This window comes from Salvelinus alpinus, chromosome 30, assembly GCF_045679555.1.
Source record: "Salvelinus alpinus chromosome 30, SLU_Salpinus.1, whole genome shotgun sequence".
In the NCBI taxonomy this organism is placed as follows: Eukaryota; Metazoa; Chordata; class Actinopteri; order Salmoniformes; family Salmonidae; genus Salvelinus; species Salvelinus alpinus.
In genome coordinates this window covers 10107254-10128899 of record NC_092115.1, presented here as the reverse complement: position 1 = coordinate 10128899, position 21646 = coordinate 10107254, and the positions used below count along the sequence as shown (strand labels likewise).

The window sequence follows — 21646 nt, the reverse complement described above, 5'->3', positions numbered from 1 at the left end:
CTGTTTTGGCTCTGGGAGTGTATTGTCCACAGGTGAACATGTCATGGAAAGTCATAGAAAATGATAGTGTAGAAAGACTTCCTAGTTATGGAAGGAGAACATTTCCACCACGCCCGAACAGGGACTTGAACCCTGGACCCTCAGATTAAAAGTCTGATGCTCTACCGACTGAGCTATCCGTGCTCTGCAAATGCCTATTTTCATACACCTAACCTGCCGGGCAGAGGCACCTGCTTACGAGGGGGCATTGTCAGATGGTACATTTCCCCAGAGAACCAGGCCTCCATTCCAAATTATACAGTCAACGAAATCTGAACTAGGCATCCCCTCCAAAGATGCAATTTGTCCAAGACTTCGTTGCGCAACGGTAGCGCGTCTGACTCCAGATCAGAAGGTTGCGTGTTCAAATCACGTCGTGGTCAGTATTTTTATGTGTGTAATCTCTGCTTTCTTTACTCAATGAATCAGCACTAGTACCAATGTGGCTTTACAGTACTAATCTCGCACGAAAACAAACAAACAAACCATGCTGCTTTACATGACAATTGTCTCTCACAAAGCCTGGCACACTGCAAATTCCTAAATCAGATGATGCTGTGTGATTGATAGACTTAAATCAGTCTTCGAACAGGGAGTTTAACTTTTTATGGTTTGGGGGCAGTATTTCGACGTCTGGATGAGAAGCGTGCCCCAAGTAAACTACCTGTTACTCAGGCCCGGAAGCTAGGATATGCATATAATGGGCAGATTTGGATAGAACACACTCTAAAGTTTCCAAAACTGTTAAAATTATGTCTGTGAGTATAACAGAACTGATATGGCAGGCGAAAACCTGTTTTTATGTGTGTAATCTCTGCTTTCTTTACTCAATGAATCAGCACTAGTACCAATGTGGCTTTACAGTACTAATCTCGCACGAAAACAAACAAACCAATGCTGCTTTACATGACAATTGTCTCTCACAAAGCCTGGCACACTGCAAATTCCTAAATCAGATGATGCTGTGTGATTGATAGACTTAAATCAGTCTTCGAACAGGGAGTTTAACTTTTTATGGTTTGGGGGCAGTATTTCGACGTCTGGATGAGAAGCGTGCCCCAAGTAAACTACCTGTTACTCAGGCCCGGAAGCTAGGATATGCATATAATGGGAAGATCTGGATAGAACACACTCTAAAGTTTCCAAAACTGTTAAAATCATGTCTGTGAGTATAACAGAACTGATATGGCAGGCGAAAACCTGAGGAAAATCCATCCAGGAAGTGTTTTTTTTAATTATTTTTATTATGACTATTTCTGTGTTTTGAATTTGGTGCTCTGCAATTTCACCGGATGTTGTCGAGGTGGGTTACTAGCAGAACACCTGCGCCGAGAGGTTAAACCTGGAGGTTCAGATTAAAAATCCTAAAGTCTTCAGACTAAGCTGTTTTGGCTCTGGGAGTGTATTGTCCACAGGTGAACATGTCATGGAAAGTCATAGAAAATGAGAGTGTAGAAAGACTTCCTAGTGAAGGAAGGAGAACATTTCCACCACGCCCGAACAGGGACTTGAACCCTGGACCCTCAGATTAAAAGTCTGATGCTCTACCGACTGAGCTATCCGGGGTCTGCAAATGCCTATTTTCATACAACTAACCTGCCGGGCAGAGGCACCTGCTTACGAGGGGGCATTGTCAGATGGTACATTTCCCCAGAGAACCAGGCCTCCATTCCAAATTATACAGTCAACGAAATCTGAACTAGGCATCCCCTCCAAAGATGCAATTTGTCCAAGACTTTTTGGCGCAACGGTAGCGCGTCTGACTCCAGATCAGAAGGTTGCGTGTTCAAATCACGTCGTGGTCAGTGTTTTTATGTGTGTAATCTCTGCTTTCTTTACTCAATGAATCAGCACTAGTACCAATGTGGCTTTACAGTACTAATCTCGCACGAAAACAAACAAACCAATGCTGCTTTACATGACAATTGTCTCTCACAAAGCCTGGCACACTGCAAATTCCTAAATCACATGATGCTGTGTGATTGATAGACTTAAATCAGTCTTCGAACAGGGAGTTTAACTTTTTATGGTTTGGGGGCAGTATTTCGACGTCTGGATGAGAAGCGTGCCCCAAGTAAACTACCTGTTACTCAGGCCCGGAAGCTAGGATATGCATATAATGGGCAGATTTGGATAGAACACACTCTAAAGTTTCCAAAACTGTTAAAATTATGTCTGTGATTATAACAGAACTGATATGGCAGGCGAAAACCTGAGGAAAATCCATCCAGGAAGTGTTTATTAAAATTATTTTTATTATGACTATTTCTGTGTTTTGAATTTGGTGCTCTGCAATTTCACCGGATGTTGTCGAGGTGGGTTACTAGCAGAACACCTGCGCCGAGAGGTTAAACCTGGAGGTTCAGATTAAAAATCCTAAAGTCTTCAGACTAAGCTGTTTTGGCTCTGGGAGTGTATTGTCCACAGGTGAACATGTCATGGAAAGTCATAGAAAATGAGAGTGTAGAAAGACTTCCTAGTGAAGGAAGGAGAACATTTCCACCACGCCCGAACAGGGACTTGAACCCTGGACCCTCAGATTAAAAGTCTGATGCTCTACCGACTGAGCTATCCGGGCTGTTCAAATGCCTATTTTCATACAACTAACCTGCCGGGCAGAGGCACCTGCTTACGAGGGGGCATTGTCAGATGGTACATTTCCCCAGAGAACCAGGCCTCCATTCCAAATTATACAGTCAACGAAATCTGAACTAGGCATCCCCTCCAAAGTTGCAATTTGTTCAAGACTTCGTGGCTCAACGGTAGCGCGTCTGACTCCAGATCAGAAGTTTGCGTGTTCAAATCACGTCGTGGTCAGTGTTTTTATGTGTGTAATCTCTGCTTTCTTTACTCAATGAATCAGCACTAGTACCAATGTGGCTTTACAGTACTAATCTCGCACGAAAACAAACAAACCAATGCTGCTTTACATGACAATTGTCTCTCACAAAGCCTGGCACACTGCAAATTCCTAAATCAGATGATGCTGTGTGATTGATAGACTTAAATCAGTCTTCGAACAGGGAGTTTAACTTTTTATGGTTTGGGGGCAGTATTTCGACGTCTGGATGAGAAGCGTGCCCCAAGTAAACTACCTGTTACTCAGGCCCGGAAGCTAGGATATGCATATAATGGGCAGATTTGGATAGAACACACTCTAAAGTTTCCAAAACTGTTAAAATTATGTCTGTGATTATAACAGAACTGATATGGCAGGCGAAAACCTGAGGAAAATCCATCCAGGAAGTGTTTATTAAAATTATTTTTATTATGACTATTTCTGTGTTTTGAATTTGGTGCTCTGCAATTTCACCGGATGTTGTCGAGGTGGGTTACTAGCAGAACACCTGCGCCGAGAGGTTAAACCTGGAGGTTCAGATTAAAAATCCTAAAGTCTTCAGACTAAGCTGTTTTGGCTCTGGGAGTGTATTGTCCACAGGTGAACATGTCATGGAAAGTCATAGAAAATGAGAGTGTAGAAAGACTTCCTAGTGAAGGAAGGAGAACATTTCCACCACGCCCGAACAGGGACTTGAACCCTGGACCCTCAGATTAAAAGTCTGATGCTCTACCGACTGAGCTATCCGGGCTGTTCAAATGCCTATTTTCATACAACTAACCTGCCGGGCAGAGGCACCTGCTTACGAGGGGGCATTGTCAGATGGTACATTTCCCCAGAGAACCAGGCCTCCATTCCAAATTATACAGTCAACGAAATCTGAACTAGGCATCCCCTCCAAAGTTGCAATTTGTTCAAGACTTCGTGGCTCAACGGTAGCGCGTCTGACTCCAGATCAGAAGTTTGCGTGTTCAAATCACGTTGTGGTCAGTGTTTTTATGTGTGTAATCTCTGCTTTCTTTACTCAATGAATCAGCACTAGTACCAATGTGGCTTTACAGTACTAATCTCGCACGAAAACAAACAAACCAATGCTGCTTTACATGACAATTGTCTCTCACAAAGCCTGGCACACTGCAAATTCCTAAATCAGATGATGCTGTGTGATTGATAGACTTAAATCAGTCTTCGAACAGGGAGTTTAACTTTTTATGGTTTGGGGGCAGTATTTCGACGTCTGGATGAGAAGCGTGCCCCAAGTAAACTACCTGTTACTCAGGCCCGGAAGCTAGGATATGCATATAATGGGCAGATTTGGATAGAACACACTCTAAAGTTTCCAAAACTGTTAAAATTATGTCTGTGATTATAACAGAACTGATATGGCAGGCGAAAACCTGAGGAAAATCCATCCAGGAAGTGTTTTTTAAAATTATTTTTATTATAACTATTTCTGTGTTTTGAATTTGGTGCTCTGCAATTTCACCGGATGTTGTCGAGGTGGGTTACTAGCAGAACACCTGCGCCGAGAGGTTAAACCTGGAGGTTCAGATTAAAAATCCTAAAGTCTTCAGACTAAGCTGTTTTGGCTCTGGGAGTGTATTGTCCACAGGTGAACATGTCATGGAAAGTCATAGAAAATGAGAGTGTAGAAAGACTTCCTAGTGAAGGAAGGAGAACATTTCCACCACGCCCGAACAGGGACTTGAACCCTGGACCCTCAGATTAAAAGTCTGATGCTCTACCGACTGAGCTATCCGGGCTCTGCAAATGCCTATTTTCATACAACTAACCTGCCGGGCAGAGGCACCTGCTTACGAGGGGGCATTGTCAGATGGTACATTTCCCCAGAGAACCAGGCCTCCATTCCAAATTATACAGTCAACGAAATCTGAACTAGGCATCCCCTCCAAAGATGCAATTTGTCCAAGACTTCGTGGCGCAACGGTAGCGCGTCTGACTCCAGATCAGAAGGTTGCGTGTTCAAATCACGTCGTGGTCAGTGTATTTATGTGTGTAATCTCTGCCCTCTTTACTCAATGAATCAGCACTAGTACCAATGTGGCTTTACAGTACTAATCTCGCACGAAAACAAACAAACCAATGCTGCTTTACATGACAATTGTCTCTCACAAAGCCTGGCACACTGCAAATTCCTAAATCAGATGATGCTGTGTGATTGATAGACTTAAATCAGTCTTCGAACAGGGAGTTTAACTTATTATGGTTTGGGGGCAGTATTTCGACGTCTGGATGAGAAGCGTGCCCCAAGTAAACTACCTGTTACTCAGGCCCGGAAGCTAGGATATGCATATAATGGGCAGATTTGGATAGAACACACTCTAAAGTTTCCAAAACTGTTAAAATTATGTCTGTGATTATAACAGAACTGATATGGCAGGCGAAAACCTGAGGAAAATCCATCCAGGAAGTGTTTATTAAAATTATTTTTATTATGACTATTTCTGTGTTTTGAATTTGGTGCTCTGCAATTTCACCGGATGTTGTCGAGGTGGGTTACTAGCAGAACACCTGCGCCGAGAGGTTAAACCTGGAGGTTCAGATTAAAAATCCTAAAGTCTTCAGACTAAGCTGTTTTGGCTCTGGGAGTGTATTGTCCACAGGTGAACATGTCATGGAAAGTCATAGAAAATGAGAGTGTAGAAAGACTTCCTAGTGAAGGAAGGAGAACATTTCCACCACGCCCGAACAGGGACTTGAACCCTGGACCCTCAGATTAAAAGTCTGATGCTCTACCGACTGAGCTATCCGGGCTGTTCAAATGCCTATTTTCATACAACTAACCTGCCGGGCAGAGGCACCTGCTTACGAGGGGGCATTGTCAGATGGTACATTTCCCCAGAGAACCAGGCCTCCATTCCAAATTATACAGTCAACGAAATCTGAACTAGGCATCCCCTCCAAAGTTGCAATTTGTTCAAGACTTCGTGGCTCAACGGTAGCGCGTCTGACTCCAGATCAGAAGTTTGCGTGTTCAAATCACGTCGTGGTCAGTGTTTTTATGTGTGTAATCTCTGCTTTCTTTACTCAATGAATCAGCACTAGTACCAATGTGGCTTTACAGTACTAATCTCGCACGAAAACAAACAAACCAATGCTGCTTTACATGACAATTGTCTCTCACAAAGCCTGGCACACTGCAAATTCCTAAATCAGATGATGCTGTGTGATTGATAGACTTAAATCAGTCTTCGAACAGGGAGTTTAACTTTTTATGGTTTGGGGGCAGTATTTCGACGTCTGGATGAGAAGCGTGCCCCAAGTAAACTACCTGTTACTCAGGCCCGGAAGCTAGGATATGCATATAATGGGCAGATTTGGATAGAACACACTCTAAAGTTTCCAAAACTGTTAAAATTATGTCTGTGATTATAACAGAACTGATATGGCAGGCGAAAACCTGAGGAAAATCCATCCAGGAAGTGTTTATTAAAATTATTTTTATTATGACTATTTCTGTGTTTTGAATTTGGTGCTCTGCAATTTCACCGGATGTTGTCGAGGTGGGTTACTAGCAGAACACCTGCGCCGAGAGGTTAAACCTGGAGGTTCAGATTAAAAATCCTAAAGTCTTCAGACTAAGCTGTTTTGGCTCTGGGAGTGTATTGTCCACAGGTGAACATGTCATGGAAAGTCATAGAAAATGAGAGTGTAGAAAGACTTCCTAGTGAAGGAAGGAGAACATTTCCACCACGCCCGAACAGGGACTTGAACCCTGGACCCTCAGATTAAAAGTCTGATGCTCTACCGACTGAGCTATCCGGGCTGTTCAAATGCCTATTTTCATACAACTAACCTGCCGGGCAGAGGCACCTGCTTACGAGGGGGCATTGTCAGATGGTACATTTCCCCAGAGAACCAGGCCTCCATTCCAAATTATACAGTCAACGAAATCTGAACTAGGCATCCCCTCCAAAGTTGCAATTTGTTCAAGACTTCGTGGCTCAACGGTAGCGCGTCTGACTCCAGATCAGAAGTTTGCGTGTTCAAATCACGTCGTGGTCAGTGTTTTTATGTGTGTAATCTCTGCTTTCTTTACTCAATGAATCAGCACTAGTACCAATGTGGCTTTACAGTACTAATCTCGCACGAAAACAAACAAACCAATGCTGCTTTACATGACAATTGTCTCTCACAAAGCCTGGCACACTGCAAATTCCTAAATCAGATGATGCTGTGTGATTGATAGACTTAAATCAGTCTTCGAACAGGGAGTTTAACTTTTTATGGTTTGGGGGCAGTATTTCGACGTCTGGATGAGAAGCGTGCCCCAAGTAAACTACCTGTTACTCAGGCCCGGAAGCTAGGATATGCATATAATGGGCAGATTTGGATAGAACACACTCTAAAGTTTCCAAAACTGTTAAAATTATGTCTGTGATTATAACAGAACTGATATGGCAGGCGAAAACCTGAGGAAAATCCATCCAGGAAGTGTTTTTTAAAATTATTTTTATTATAACTATTTCTGTGTTTTGAATTTGGTGCTCTGCAATTTCACCGGATGTTGTCGAGGTGGGTTACTAGCAGAACACCTGCGCCGAGAGGTTAAACCTGGAGGTTCAGATTAAAAATCCTAAAGTCTTCAGACTAAGCTGTTTTGGCTCTGGGAGTGTATTGTCCACAGGTGAACATGTCATGGAAAGTCATAGAAAATGAGAGTGTAGAAAGACTTCCTAGTGAAGGAAGGAGAACATTTCCACCACGCCCGAACAGGGACTTGAACCCTGGACCCTCAGATTAAAAGTCTGATGCTCTACCGACTGAGCTATCCGGGCTCTGCAAATGCCTATTTTCATACAACTAACCTGCCGGGCAGAGGCACCTGCTTACGAGGGGGCATTGTCAGATGGTACATTTCCCCAGAGAACCAGGCCTCCATTCCAAATTATACAGTCAACGAAATCTGAACTAGGCATCCCCTCCAAAGATGCAATTTGTCCAAGACTTCGTGGCGCAACGGTAGCGCGTCTGACTCCAGATCAGAAGGTTGCGTGTTCAAATCACGTCGTGGTCAGTGTATTTATGTGTGTAATCTCTGCCCTCTTTACTCAATGAATCAGCACTAGTACCAATGTGGCTTTACAGTACTAATCTCGCACGAAAACAAACAAACCAATGCTGCTTTACATGACAATTGTCTCTCACAAAGCCTGGCACACTGCAAATTCCTAAATCAGATGATGCTGTGTGATTGATAGACTTAAATCAGTCTTCGAACAGGGAGTTTAACTTATTATGGTTTGGGGGCAGTATTTCGACGTCTGGATGAGAAGCGTGCCCCAAGTAAACTACCTGTTACTCAGGCCCGGAAGCTAGGATATGCATATAATGGGCAGATTTGGATAGAACACACTCTAAAGTTTCCAAAACTGTTAAAATTATGTCTGTGATTATAACAGAACTGATATGGCAGGCGAAAACCTGAGGAAAATCCATCCAGGAAGTGTTTATTAAAATTATTTTTATTATGACTATTTCTGTGTTTTGAATTTGGTGCTCTGCAATTTCACCGGATGTTGTCGAGGTGGGTTACTAGCAGAACACCTGCGCCGAGAGGTTAAACCTGGAGGTTCAGATTATAATTCCTAAAGTCTTCAGAATAAGCTGTTTTGGGTATTGTACACAGGTGAACATGTCATGGAAAGTCATAGAAATTGAGAGTGTAGAAAGACTTCCTAGTGAAGGAAGGAGAACATTTCCACCAAGCCCAAACAGGGACTTGAACCCTGGACCCTCAGATTAAAAGTCTGATGCTCTACCGACTGAGCTATCCGTGCTCTGCAAATGCCTATTTTCATACACCTAACCTGCCGGGCAGAGGCACCTGCTTACGAGGGGGCATTGTCAGATGGTACATTTCCCCAGAGAACCAGGCCTCCATTCCAAATTATACAGTCAACGAAAACTGAACTAGGCATCCCCTCCAAAGATGCAATTTGTCCAAGACTTTGTGGCGCAACGGTAGCGCGTCTGAGTCCAGATCTGAAGGTTGCGTGTTTAAATCACATCGTGGTCAGTGTTTTTATGTGTGTAATCTCTGCTTTCTTTACTCAATGAATCAGCACTAGTACCAATGTGGCTTTACAGTACTAATCTCGCACGAAAACAAACAAACCAATGCTGCTTTATATGACAATTGTCTCTCACAAAGCCTGGCACACTGCAAATTCCTAAATCAGATGATGCTGTGTGATTGATAGACTTAAATCAGTCTTCAAACAGGGAGTTTAACTTTTTATGGCTTGGGGGCAGTATTTCGACGTCTGGATGAGATGCGTGCCCCAAGTAAACTACCTGTTACTCAGGCCCGGAAGCTAGGATATGCATATAATGGGCAGATTTGGATAGAACACACTCTAAAGTTTCCAAAACTGTTAAAATTATGTCTGTGATTATAACAGAACTGATATGGCAGGCGAAAACCTGAGGAAAATCCATCCAGGAAGTGTTTTTTAAAATTATTTTTATTATAACTATTTCTGTGTTTTGAATTTGGTGCTCTGCAATTTCACCGGATGTTGTCGAGGTGGGTTACTAGCAGAACACCTGCGCCGAGAGGTTAAACCTGGAGGTTCAGATTAAAAATCCTAAAGTCTTCAGACTAAGCTGTTTTGGGTATTGTACACAGGTGAACATGTCATGGAAAGTCATAGAAAATGAGAGTGTAGAAAGACTTCCTAGTGAAGGAAGGAGAACATTTCCACCACGCCCAAACAGGGACTAGAACCCTGGACCCTCAGATTAAAAGTCTGATGCTCTACCGACTGAGCTATCCGGGCTCTGCAAATGCCTATTTTCATACACCTAACCTGCCGGGCAGAGGCACCTGCTTACGAGGGGGCATTGTCAGATGGTACATTTCCCCAGAGAACCAGGCCTCCATTCCAAATTATACAGTCAACGAAATCTGAACTAGGCATCCCCTCCAAAAATGCAATTTGTCCAAGACTTCGTGGCCCAACGGTAGCGCGTCTGACTCCAGATCAGAAGGTTGCGTGTTCAAATCACGTCGTGGTCAGTGTTTTTATGTGTGTAATCTCTGCTTTCTTTACTCAATGAATCAGCACTAGTACCAATGTGGCTTTACAGTACTAATCTCGCACGAAAACAAACAAACCAATGCTGCTTTACATGACAATTGTCTCTCACAAAGCCTGGCACACTGCAAATTCCTAAATCAGATGATGCTGTGTGATTGATAGACTTAAATCAGTCTTCGAACAGGGAGTTTAACTTTTTATGGTTTGGGGGCAGTATTTCGACGTCTGGATGAGAAGCGTGCCCCAAGTAAACTACCTGTTACTCAGGCCCGGAAGCTAGGATATGCATATAATGGGCAGATTTGGATAGAACACACTCTAAAGTTTCCAAAACTGTTAAAATTATGTCTGTGATTATAACAGAACTGATATGGCAGGCGAAAACCTGAGGAAAATCCATCCAGGAAGTGTTTTTTAAAATTATTTTTATTATAACTATTTCTGTGTTTTGAATTTGGTGCTCTGCAATTTCACCGGATGTTGTCGAGGTGGGTTACTAGCAGAACACCTGCGCCGAGAGGTTAAACCTGGAGGTTCAGATTAAAAATCCTAAAGTCTTCAGACTAAGCTGTTTTGGGTATTGTACACAGGTGAACATGTCATGGAAAGTCATAGAAAATGAGAGTGTAGAAAGACTTCCTAGTGAAGGAAGGAGAACATTTCCACCACGCCCGAACAGGGACTAGAACCCTGGACCCTCAGATTAAAAGTCTGATGCTCTACCGACTGAGCTATCCGGGCTCTGCAAATGCCTATTTTCATACACCTAACCTGCCGGGCAGAGGCACCTGCTTACGAGGGGGCATTGTCAGATGGTACATTTCCCCAGAGAACCAGGCCTCCATTCCAAATTATACAGTCAACGAAATCTGAACTAGGCATCCCCTCCAAAGATGCAATTTGTCCAAGACTTCGTGGCCCAACGGTAGCGCGTCTGACTCCAGATCAGAAGGTTGCGTGTTCAAATCACGTCGTGGTCAGTGTTTTTATGTGTGTAATCTCTGCTTTCTTTACTCAATGAATCAGCACTAGTACCAATGTGGCTTTACAGTACTAATCTCGCACGAAAACAAACAAACCAATGCTGCTTTACATGACAATTGTCTCTCACAAAGCCTGGCACACTGCAAATTCCTAAATCAGATGATGCTGTGTGATTGATAGACTTAAATCAGTCTTCGAACAGGGAGTTTAACTTTTTATGGTTTGGGGGCAGTATTTCGACGTCTGGATGAGAAGCGTGCCCCAAGTAAACTACCTGTTACTCAGGCCCGGAAGCTAGGATATGCATATAATGGGCAGATTTGGATAGAACACACTCTAAAGTTTCCAAAACTGTTAAAATTATGTCTGTGATTATAACAGAACTGATATGGCAGGCGAAAACCTGAGGAAAATCCATCCAGGAAGTGTTTTTTAAAATTATTTTTATTATGACTATTTCTGTGTTTTGAATTTGGTGCTCTGCAATTTCACCGGATGTTGTCGAGGTGGGTTACTAGCAGAACACCTGCGCCGAGAGGTTAAACCTGGAGGTTCAGATTAAAAATCCTAAAGTCTTCAGACTAAGCTGTTTTGGCTCTGGGAGTGTATTGTCCACAGGTGAACATGTCATGGAAAGTCATAGAAAATGAGAGTGTAGAAAGACTTCCTAGTGAAGGAAGGAGAACATTTCCACCACGCCCGAACAGGGACTTGAACCCTGGACCCTCAGATTAAAAGTCTGATGCTCTACCGACTGAGCTATCCGGGCTCTGCAAATGCCTATTTTCATACAACTAACCTGCCGGGCAGAGGCACCTGCTTACGAGGGGGCATTGTCAGATGGTACATTTCCCCAGAGAACCAGGCCTCCATTCCAAATTATACAGTCAACGAAATCTGAACTAGGCATCCCCTCCAAAGATGCAATTTGTCCAAGACTTCGTGGCCCAACGGTAGCGCGTCTGACTCCAGATCAGAAGGTTGCGTGTTCAAATCACGTCGTGGTCAGTGTTTTTATGTGTGTAATCTCTGCTTTCTTTACTCAATGAATCAGCACTAGTACCAATGTGGCTTTACAGTACTAATCTCGCACGAAAACAAACAAACCAATGCTGCTTTACATGACAATTGTCTCTCACAAAGCCTGGCACACTGCAAATTCCTAAATCAGATGATGCTGTGTGATTGATAGACTTAAATCAGTCTTCGAACAGGGAGTTTAACTTTTTATGGTTTGGGGGCAGTATTTCGACGTCTGGATGAGAAGCGTGCCCCAAATAAACTACCTGTTACTCAGGCCCGGAAGCTAGGATATGCATATAATGGGCAGATTTGGATAGAACACACTCTAAAGTTTCCAAAACTGTTAAAATTATGTCTGTGATTATAACAGAACTGATATGGCAGGCGAAAACCTGAGGAAAATCCATCCAGGAAGTGTTTTTTAAAATTATTTTTATTATAACTATTTCTGTGTTTTGAATTTGGTGCTCTGCAATTTCACCGGATGTTGTCGAGGTGGGTTACTAGCAGAACACCTGCGCCGAGAGGTTAAACCTGGAGGTTCAGATTAAAAATCCTAAAGTCTTCAGACTAAGCTGTTTTGGGTATTGTACACAGGTGAACATGTCATGGAAAGTCATAGAAAATGAGAGTGTAGAAAGACTTCCTAGTGAAGGAAGGAGAACATTTCCACCACGCCCGAACAGGGACTAGAACCCTGGACCCTCAGATTAAAAGTCTGATGCTCTACCGACTGAGCTATCCGGGCTCTGCAAATGCCTATTTTCATACACCTAACCTGCCGGGCAGAGGCACCTGCTTACGAGGGGGCATTGTCAGATGGTACATTTCCCCAGAGAACCAGGCCTCCATTCCAAATTATACAGTCAACGAAATCTGAACTAGGCATCCCCTCCAAAGATGCAATTTGTCCAAGACTTCGTGGCCCAACAGTAGCGCGTCTGACTCCAGATCAGAAGGTTGCGTGTTCAAATCACGTCGTGGTCAGTGTTTTTATGTGTGTAATCTCTGCTTTCTTTACTCAATGAATCAGCACTAGTACCAATGTGGCTTTACAGTGCTAATCTCGCACGAAAACAAACAAACCAATGCTGCTTTACATGACAATTGTCTCTCACAAAGCCTGGCACACTGCAAATTCCTAAATCAGATGATGCTGTGTGATTGATAGACTTAAATCAGTCTTCGAACAGGGAGTTTAACTTTTTATGGTTTGGGGGCAGTATTTCGACGTCTGGATGAGAAGCTTGCCCCAAGTAAACTACCTGTTACTCAGGCCCGGAAGCTAGGATATGCATATAATGGGCAGATTTGGATAGAACACACTCTAAAGTTTCCAAAACTGTTAAAATTATGTCTGTGATTATAACAGAACTGATATGGCAGGCGAAAACCTGAGGAAAATCCATCCAGGAAGTGTTTTTTTAAATTATTTTTATTATGACTATTTCTGTGTTTTGAATTTGGTGCTGTGCAATTTCACCGGATGTTGTCGAGGTTGGTTACTAGCAGAACACCTGCGCCGAGAGGTTAAACCTGGAGGTTCAGATTAAAAATCCTTAAGTCTTCAGACTAAGCTGTTTTGGCTCTGGGAGTGTATTGTCCACAGGTGAACATGTCATGGAAAGTCATAGAAAATTAGAGTGTAGAAAGACTTCCTAGTGAAGGAAGGAGAACATTTCCACCACGCCCGAACAGGGACTTGAACCCTGGACCCTCAGATTAAAAGTCTGATGCTCTACCGACTGAGCTATCCGGGCTCTGCAAATGCCTATTTTCATACACCTAACCTGCCGGGCAGAGGCACCTGCTTACGAGGGGGCATTGTCAGATGGTACATTTCCCCAGAGAACCAGGCCTCCATTCCAAATTATACAGTCAACGAAATCTGAACTAGGCATCACCTCCAAAGATGTAATTTGTCCAAGACTTCGGGGCGCAACGGTAGCACGTCTGACTCCAGATCAGGAGGTTGCCTGTTCAAATCACGTCGTGGTCAGTGTTTTTATGTGTGTAATCTCTGCTTTCTTTACTCAATGAATCAGCACTAGTACCAATGTGGCTTTACAGTACTAATCTCGCACGAAAACAAACAAACCAATGCTGCTTGACAATTGTCTCTCACAAAGCCTGGCACACTGCAAATTCCTAAATCAGATGATGCTGTGTGATTGATAGACTTAAATCAGTCTTCAAACAGGGAGTTTAACTTTTTATGGTTTGGGGGCAGTATTTCGACGTCTGGATGAGAAGCGTGCCCCAAGTAAACTGCCTGTTACTCAGGCCCGGAAGCTAGGATATGCATATAATGGGCAGATTTGGATAGAACACACTCTAAAGTTTCCAAAAACGGTTAAAATTATGTCTGTGAGTATAACAGAACTGATATGGCAGGCGAAAACCTGAGGAAAATCCATCCAGGAAGTGTTTTTTAATATTATTTTTATTATGACTATTTCTGTGTTTTGAATTTGGTGCTCTGCAATTTCACCGGATGTTGTCGAGGTGGGTTACTAGCAGAACACCTGCGCCGAGAGGTTAAACCTGGAGGTTCAGATTAAAAATCCTAAAGTCTTCAGACTAAGCTGTTTTGGCTCTGGGAGTGTATTGTCCACAGGTGAACATGTCATGGAAAGTCATAGAAAATGAGAGTGTAGAAAGACTTCCTAGTGAAGGAAGGAGAACATTTCCACCACGCCCGAACAGGGACTTGAACCCTGGACCCTCAGATTAAAAGTCTGATGCTCTACCGACTGAGCTATCCGGGCTCTGCAAATGCCTATTTTCATACAACTAACCTGCCGGGCAGAGGCACCTGCTTACGAGGGGGCATTGTCAGATGGTACATTTCCCCAGAGAACCAGGCCTCCATTCCAAATTATACAGTCAACGAAATCTGAACTAGGCATCCCCTCCAAAGATACAATTTGTCCAAGGCTTCGTGGCGCAACGGTAGCGCGTCTGACTCCAGATCAGAAGGTTGCGTGTTCAAATCACGTCGTGGTCAGTGTTTTTATGTGTGTAATCTCTGCTTTCTTTACTCAATGAATCAGCACTAGTACCAATGTGGCTTTACAGTACTAATCTCGCACGAAAACAAACAAACCAATGCTACTTTACATGACAATTGTCTCTCACAAAGCCTGGCACACTGCAAATTCCTAAATCAGATGATGCTGTGTGATTGATAGACTTAAATCAGTCTTCGAACAGGGAGTTTAACTTTTTATGGTTTGGGGGCAGTATTTCGACGTCTGGATGAGAAGCGTGCCCCAAGTAAACTACCTGTTACTCAGGCCCGGAAGCTAGGATATGCATATAATGGGCAGATTTGGATAGAACACACTCTAAAGTTTCCAAAACTGTTAAAATTATGTCTGTGATTATAACAGAACTGATATGGCAGGCGAAAACCTGAGGAAAATCCATCCAGGAAGTGTTTATTAAAATTATTTTTATTATGACTATTTCTGTGTTTTGAATTTGGTGCTCTGCAATTTCACCGGATGTTGTCGAGGTGGGTTACTAGCAGAACACCTGCGCCGAGAGGTTAAACCTGGAGGTTCAGATTAAAAATCCAAAAGTCTTCAGACTAAGCTGTTTTGGGTATTGTACACAGGTGAACATGTCATGGAAAGTCATAGAAATTGAGAGTGTAGAAAGACTTCCTAGTGAAGGAAGGAGAACATTTCCACCACGCCCGAACAGGGACTTGAACCCTGGACCCTCAGATTAAAAGTCTGATGCTCTACCGACTGAGCTATCCGTGCTCTGCAAATGCCTATTTTCATACACCTAACCTGCCGGGCAGAGGCACCTGCTTACGAGGGGGCATTGTCAGATGGTACATTTCCCCAGAGAACCAGGCCTCCATTCCAAATTATACAGTCAACGAAAACTGAACTAGGCATCCCCTCCAAAGATGCAATTTGTCCAAGACTTTGTGGCGCAACGGTAGCGCGTCTGAGTCCAGATCTGAAGGTTGCGTGTTCAAATCACATCGTGGTCAGTGTTTTTATGTGTGTAATCTCTGCTTTCTTTACTCAATGAATCAGCACTAGTACCAATGTGGCTTTACAGTACTAATCTCGCACGAAAACAAACAAACCAATGCTGCTTTATATGACAATTGTCTCTCACAAAGCCTGGCACACTGCAAATTCCTAAATCAGATGATGCTGTGTGATTGATAGACTTAAATCAGTCTTCAAACAGGGAGTTTAACTTTTTATGGCTTGGGGGCAGTATTTCGACGTCTGGATGAGAAGCGTGCCCCAAGTAAACTACCTGTTACTCAGGCCCGGAAGCTAGGATATGCATATAATGGGCAGATTTGGATAGAACACACTCTAAAGTTTCCAAAAACGGTTAAAATTATGTCTGTGAGTATAACAGAACTGATATGGCAGGCGAAAACCTGTTTTTATGTGTGTAATCTCTGCTTTCTTTACTTTATGAATCAGCACTAGTACCAATGTGGCTTTACAGTACTAATCTCGCACGAAAACAAAAACAAACCAATGCTGCTTTATATGACAATTGTCTCTCACAAAGCCTGGCACACTGCAAATTCCTAAATCAGATGATGCTGTGTGATTGATAGACTTAAATCAGTCTTCAAACAGGGAGTTTAACTTTTTATGGCTTGGGGGCAGTATTTCGACGTCTGGATGAGATGCGTGCCCCAAGTAAACTACCTGTTACTCAGGCCCGGAAGCTAGGATATGCATATAATGGGCAGATTTGGATAGAACACACTCTAAAGTTTCCAAAACTGTTAAAATTATGTCTGTGATTATAACAGAACTGATATGGCAGGCGAAAACCTGAGGAAAATCCATCCAGGAAGTGTTTTTTAAAATTATTTTTATTATGACTATTTCTGTGTTTTGAATTTGGTGCTCTGCAATTTCACCGGATGTTGTCGAGGTGGGTTACTAGCAGAACACCTGCGCCGAGAGGTTAAACCTGGAGGTTCAGATTAAAAATCCTAAAGTCTTCAGACTAAGCTGTTTTGGGTATTGTACACAGGTGAACATGTCATGGAAAGTGAGAGTGTAGAAAGACTTCCTAGTGAAGGAAGGAGAACATTTCCACCACGCCCGAACAGGGACTTGAACCCTGGACCCTCAGATTAAAAGTCTGATGCTCTACCGACTGAGCTATCCGGGCTCTGCAAATGCCTATTTTCATACACCTAACCTGCCGGGCAGAGGCACCTGCTTACGAGGGGGCATTGTCAGATGGTACATTTCCCCAGAGAACCAGGCCTCCATTCCAAATTATACAGTCAACGAAATCTGAACTAGGCATCCCCTCCAAAGATGTAATTTGTCCAAGACTTTGTGGCGCAACGGTAGCACGTCTGACTCCAGATCAGAAGGTTGCCTGTTCAAATCACGTCGTGGTCAGTGTTTTTATGTGTGTAATCTCTGCTTTCTTTACTCAATGAATCAGCACTAGTACCAATGTGGCTTTACAGTACTAATCTCGCACGAAAACAAACAAACCAATGCTGCTTGACAATTGTCTCTCACAAAGCCTGGCACACTGCAAATTCCTAAATCAGATGATGCTGTGTGATTGATAGACTTAAATCAGTCTTCAAACAGGGAGTTTAACTTTTTATGGTTTGGGGGCAGTATTTCGACGTCTGGATGAGAAGCGTGCCCCAAGTAAACTACCTGTTACTCAGGCCCGGAAGCTAGGATATGCATATAATGGGCAGATTTGGATAGAACACACTCTAAAGTTTCCAAAAACGGTTAAAATTATGTCTGTGAGTATAACAGAACTGATATGGCAGGCGAAAACCTGAGGAAAATCCATCCAGGAAGTGTTTTTTTAAATTATTTTTATTATGACTATTTCTGTGTTTTGAATTTGGTGCTCTGCAATTTCACCGGATGTTGTCGAGGTGGGTTACTAGCAGAACACCTGCGCCGAGAGGTTAAACCTGGAGGTTCAGATTAAAAATCCTAAAGTCTTCAGACTAAGCTGTTTTGGCTCTGGGAGTGTATTGTCCACAGGTGAACATGTCATGGAAAGTCATAGAAAATGAGAGTGTAGAAAGACTTCCTAGTGAAGGAAGGAGAACATTTCCACCACGCCCGAACAGGGACTTGAACCCTGGACCCTCAGATTAAAAGTCTGATGCTCTACCGACTGAGCTATCCGGGCTCTGCAAATGCCTATTTTCATACAACTAACCTGCCGGGCAGAGGCACCTGCTTACGAGGGGGCATTGTCAGATGGTACATTTCCCCAGAGAACCAGGCCTCCATTCCAAATTATACAGTCAACGAAATCTGAACTAGGCATCCCCTCCAAAGATGCAATTTGTCCAAGGCTTCGTGGCGCAACGGTAGCGCGTCTGACTCCAGATCAGAAGGTTGCGTGTTCAAATCACGTCGTGGTCAGTGTTTTTATGTGTGTAATCTCTGCTTTCTTTACTCAATGAATCAGCACTAGTACCAATGTGGCTTTACAGTACTAATCTCGCACGAAAACAAACAAACCAATGCTGCTTTACATGACAATTGTCTCTCACAAAGCCTGGCACACTGCAAATTCCTAAATCAGATGATGCTGTGTGATTGATAGACTTAAATCAGTCTTCGAACAGGGAGTTTAACTTTTTATGGTTTGGGGGCAGTATTTCGACGTCTGGATGAGAAGCGTGCCCCAATTAAACTACCTGTTACTCAGGCCCGGAAGCTAGGATATGCATATAATGGGCAGATTTGGATAGAACACACTCTAAAGTTTCCAAAACTGTTAAAATTATGTCTGTGATTATAACAGAACTGATATGGCAGGCGAAAACCTGAGGAAAATCCATCCAGGAAGTGTTTATTAAAATTATTTTTATTATGACTATTTCTGTGTTTTGAATTTGGTGCTCTGCAATTTCACCGGATGTTGTCGAGGTGGGTTACTAGCAGAACACCTGCGCCGAGAGGTTAAACCTGGAGGTTCAGATTAAAAATCCAAAAGTCTTCAGACTATGCTGTTTTGGGTATTGTACACAGGTGAACATGTCATGGAAAGTCATAGAAATTGAGAGTGTAGAAAGACTTCCTAGTGAAGGAAGGAGAACATTTCCACCACGCCCGAACAGGGACTTGAACCCTGGACCCTCAGATTAAAAGTCTGATGCTCTACCGACTGAGCTATCCGTGCTCTGCAAATGCCTATTTTCATACACCTAACCTGCCGGGCAGAGGCACCTGCTTACGAGGGGGCATTGTCAGATGGTACATTTCCCCAGAGAACCAGGCCTCCATTCCAAATTATACAGTCAACGAAAACTGAACTAGGCATCCCCTCCAAAGATGCAATTTGTCCAAGACTTTGTGGCGCAACGGTAGCGCGTCTGAGTCCAGATCTGAAGGTTGCGTGTTCAAATCACATCGTGGTCAGTGTTTTTATGTGTGTAATCTCTGCTTTCTTTACTCAATGAATCAGCACTAGTACCAATGTGGCTTTACAGTACTAATCTCGCACGAAAACAAATAAACCAATGCTGCTTTATATGACAATTGTCTCTCACAAAGCCTGGCACACTGCAAATTCCTAAATCAGATGATGCTGTGTGATTGATAGACTTAAATCAGTCTTCAAACAGGGAGTTTAACTTTTTATGGCTTGGGGGCAGTATTTCGACGTCTGGATGAGAAGCGTGCCCCAAGTAAACTACCTGTTACTCAGGCCCGGAAGCTAGGATATGCATATAATGGGCAGATTTGGATAGAACACACTCTAAAGTTTCCAAAAACGGTTAAAATTATGTCTGTGAGTATAACAGAACTGATATGGCAGGCGAAAACCTGTTTTTATGTGTGTAATCTCTGCTTTCTTTACTTTATGAATCAGCACTAGTACCAATGTGGCTTTACAGTACTAATCTCGCACGAAAACAAACAAACCAATGCTGCTTTATATGACAATTGTCTCTCACAAAGCCTGGCACACTGCAAATTCCTAAATCAGATGATGCTGTGTGATTGATAGACTTAAATCAGTCTTCAAACAGGGAGTTTAACTTTTTATGGCTTGGGGGCAGTATTTCGACGTCTGGATGAGATGCGTGCCCCAAGTAAACTACCTGTTACTCAGGCCCGGAAGCTAGGATATGCATATAATGGGCAGATTTGGATAGAACACACTCTAAAGTTTCCAAAACTGTTAAAATTATGTCTGTGATTATAACAGAACTGATATGGCAGGCGAAAACATGAGGAAAATCCATCCAGGAAGTGTTTTTTAAAATTATTTTTATTATGACTATTTCTGTGTTTTGAATTTGGTGCTCTGCAATTTCACCGGATGTTGTCGAGGTGGGTTACTAGCAGAACACCTGCGCCGAGAGGTTAAACCTGGAGGTTCAGATTAAAAATCCTAAAGTCTTCAGACTAAGCTGTTTTGGGTATTGTACACAGGTGAACATGTCATGGAAAGTGAGAGTGTAGAAAGACTTCCTAGTGAAGGAAGGAGAACATTTCCACCACGCCCAAACAGGGACTTGAACCCTGGACCCTCAGATTAAAAGTCTGATGCTCTACCGACTGAGCTATCCGGGCTCTGCAAATGCCTATTTTCATACACCTAACCTGCCGGGCAGAGGCACCTGCTTACGAGGGGGCATTGTCAGATGGTACATTTCCCCAGAGAACCAGGCCTCCATTCCAAATTATACAGTCAACGAAATCTGAACTAGGCATCCCCTCCAAAGATGCAATTTGTCCAAGACTTCGTGGCCCAACGGTAGCGCGTCTGACACCAGATCAGAAGGTTGCGTGTTCAAATCACGTCGTGGTCAGTGTTTTTATGTGTGTAATCTCTGCTTTCTTTACTCAATGAATCAGCACTAGTACCAATGTGGCTTTACAGTACTAATCTCGCACGAAAACAAACAAACCAATGCTGCTTTACATGACAATTGTCTCTCACAAAGCCTGGCACACTGCAAATTCCTAAATCAGATGATGCTGTGTGATTGATAGACTTAAATCAGTCTTCGAACAGGGAGTTTAACTTTTTATGGTTTGGGGGCAGTATTTCGACGTCTGGATGAGAAGCGTGCCCCAAGTAAACTACCTGTTACTCAGGCCCGGAAGCTAGGATATGCATATAATGGGCAGATTTGGATAGAACACACTCTAAAGTTTCCAAAACTGTTAAAATTATGTCTGTGATTATAACAGAACTGATATGGCAGGCGAAAACCTGAGGAAAATCCATCCAGGAAGTGTTTTTTTAAATTATTTTTATTATGACTATTTCTGTGTTTTGAATTTGGTGCTGTGCAATTTCACCGGATGTTGTCGAGGTTGGTTACTAGCAGAACACCTGCGCCGAGAGGTTAAACCTGGAGGTTCAGATTAAAAATCCTAAAGTCTTCAGACTAAGCTGTTTTGGCTCTGGGAGTGTATTGTCCACAGGTGAACATGTCATGCAAAGTCATAGAAAATGAGAGTGTAGAAAGACTTCCTAGTGAAGGAAGGAGAACATTTCCACCACACCCGAACAGGGACTTGAACCCTGGACCCTCAGATTAAAAGTCTGATGCTCTACCGACTGAGCTATCCGGGCTCTGCAAATGCCAATTTTCATACAACTAACCTGCCGGGCAGAGGCACCTGCTTACGAGGGGGCATTGTCAGATGGTACATTTCCCCAGAGAACCAGGCCTCCA

General features: G+C 43.1%; 13 non-coding genes across 13 annotated transcripts; all 13 read right to left on the bottom strand.

The window, feature by feature from the left end:
- Window positions 1-2544: 2544 nt before the first annotated feature.
- trnak-uuu (transfer RNA lysine (anticodon UUU)) lies at window positions 2545-2617 on the bottom strand. The gene has a single exon. It is a non-coding gene; the product is annotated as a tRNA-Lys (tRNA).
- Window positions 2618-3556: 939 nt separating this feature from the next.
- On the bottom strand, window positions 3557-3629 carry trnak-uuu (transfer RNA lysine (anticodon UUU)). The gene has a single exon. It is a non-coding gene; the product is annotated as a tRNA-Lys (tRNA).
- A 939-nt stretch (window positions 3630-4568) lies between these two features.
- On the bottom strand, window positions 4569-4641 carry trnak-uuu (transfer RNA lysine (anticodon UUU)). Its single transcript has one exon. It is a non-coding gene; the product is annotated as a tRNA-Lys (tRNA).
- A 939-nt stretch (window positions 4642-5580) lies between these two features.
- trnak-uuu (transfer RNA lysine (anticodon UUU)) lies at window positions 5581-5653 on the bottom strand. The gene has a single exon. It is a non-coding gene; the product is annotated as a tRNA-Lys (tRNA).
- Window positions 5654-6592: 939 nt separating this feature from the next.
- Window positions 6593-6665, bottom strand: trnak-uuu (transfer RNA lysine (anticodon UUU)). Its single transcript has one exon. It is a non-coding gene; the product is annotated as a tRNA-Lys (tRNA).
- A 939-nt stretch (window positions 6666-7604) lies between these two features.
- On the bottom strand, window positions 7605-7677 carry trnak-uuu (transfer RNA lysine (anticodon UUU)). The gene has a single exon. It is a non-coding gene; the product is annotated as a tRNA-Lys (tRNA).
- A 3945-nt stretch (window positions 7678-11622) lies between these two features.
- Window positions 11623-11695, bottom strand: trnak-uuu (transfer RNA lysine (anticodon UUU)). Its single transcript has one exon. It is a non-coding gene; the product is annotated as a tRNA-Lys (tRNA).
- Window positions 11696-13636: 1941 nt separating this feature from the next.
- trnak-uuu (transfer RNA lysine (anticodon UUU)) lies at window positions 13637-13709 on the bottom strand. The gene has a single exon. It is a non-coding gene; the product is annotated as a tRNA-Lys (tRNA).
- Window positions 13710-14644: 935 nt separating this feature from the next.
- Window positions 14645-14717, bottom strand: trnak-uuu (transfer RNA lysine (anticodon UUU)). Its single transcript has one exon. It is a non-coding gene; the product is annotated as a tRNA-Lys (tRNA).
- A 2331-nt stretch (window positions 14718-17048) lies between these two features.
- trnak-uuu (transfer RNA lysine (anticodon UUU)) lies at window positions 17049-17121 on the bottom strand. The gene has a single exon. It is a non-coding gene; the product is annotated as a tRNA-Lys (tRNA).
- A 935-nt stretch (window positions 17122-18056) lies between these two features.
- Window positions 18057-18129, bottom strand: trnak-uuu (transfer RNA lysine (anticodon UUU)). The gene has a single exon. It is a non-coding gene; the product is annotated as a tRNA-Lys (tRNA).
- A 2329-nt stretch (window positions 18130-20458) lies between these two features.
- trnak-uuu (transfer RNA lysine (anticodon UUU)) lies at window positions 20459-20531 on the bottom strand. The gene has a single exon. It is a non-coding gene; the product is annotated as a tRNA-Lys (tRNA).
- A 939-nt stretch (window positions 20532-21470) lies between these two features.
- On the bottom strand, window positions 21471-21543 carry trnak-uuu (transfer RNA lysine (anticodon UUU)). Its single transcript has one exon. It is a non-coding gene; the product is annotated as a tRNA-Lys (tRNA).
- Window positions 21544-21646: the final 103 nt, after the last annotated feature.